Raw genomic sequence first — 599 nt, 5'->3', positions numbered from 1 at the left:
TTGCTTTGGCCGAGTGGTTAAGGCGTGTGCCTGCTAAGTACATGGGGTTTCCCCCTGAGAGTTTGAATCTCTCAGGCGACGATTTCTATAATTGTTTTTTTTTCTGTTGAGAACGTTTGACTTTGAAATTTTTGTATAGCTTAGACCTCTATTGACAAAAACATGTGTCGCTTTGGCCGAGTGGTTAAGGCGTGTGCCTGCTAAGTACATGGGGTTTCCCCCTGAGAGTTTGAATCTCTCAGGCGACGATTTCTATAATTGTTTTTTTTTTCTGTTGAGAACGTTTGACTTTGAAATTTTTGTATAGCTTAGACCTCTATTGCCAAAAACATGTGTCGCTTTGGCCGAGTGGTTAAGGCGTGTGCCTGCTAAGTACATGGGGTTTCCCTGCGAGAGTTTGAATCTCTCAGGCGACGATTTATAATTGTTCTTTCTTTATTTCTCATTTCTATGTTAATGAGAACGTTTGACTTTGAAATTTTTGTATAGTTTAGACCTCTATTGCCAAAAACATGTGTCGCTTTGGCCGAGTGGTTAAGGCGTGTGCCTGCTAAGTACATGGGGTTTCCCCGCGAGAGTTCAAATCTCTCAGGCGACGT

General features: G+C 42.2%; 3 non-coding genes across 3 annotated transcripts; all 3 read left to right on the top strand.

The window, feature by feature from the left end:
- The first annotated feature begins 166 nt into the window (after nt 1–166).
- TRNAS-GCU lies at nt 167–248 on the top strand. The gene has a single exon. It is a non-coding gene; the product is annotated as a tRNA-Ser (tRNA).
- Nucleotides 249–334: 86 nt separating this feature from the next.
- On the top strand, nt 335–416 carry TRNAS-GCU. Its single transcript has one exon. It is a non-coding gene; the product is annotated as a tRNA-Ser (tRNA).
- A 100-nt stretch (nt 417–516) lies between these two features.
- TRNAS-GCU lies at nt 517–598 on the top strand. The gene has a single exon. It is a non-coding gene; the product is annotated as a tRNA-Ser (tRNA).
- Nucleotide 599: the final 1 nt, after the last annotated feature.

Source organism: Cucurbita moschata, unplaced genomic scaffold (genome assembly GCF_002738365.1).
Source record: "Cucurbita moschata cultivar Rifu unplaced genomic scaffold, Cmos_1.0 Cmo_Scf03116, whole genome shotgun sequence".
Lineage (NCBI taxonomy): Eukaryota > Viridiplantae > Streptophyta > Magnoliopsida > Cucurbitales > Cucurbitaceae > Cucurbita > Cucurbita moschata.
The sequence above is the reverse complement of the archived record's forward strand: the minus strand, read 5'-3'. Positions and strand labels throughout refer to the sequence as shown.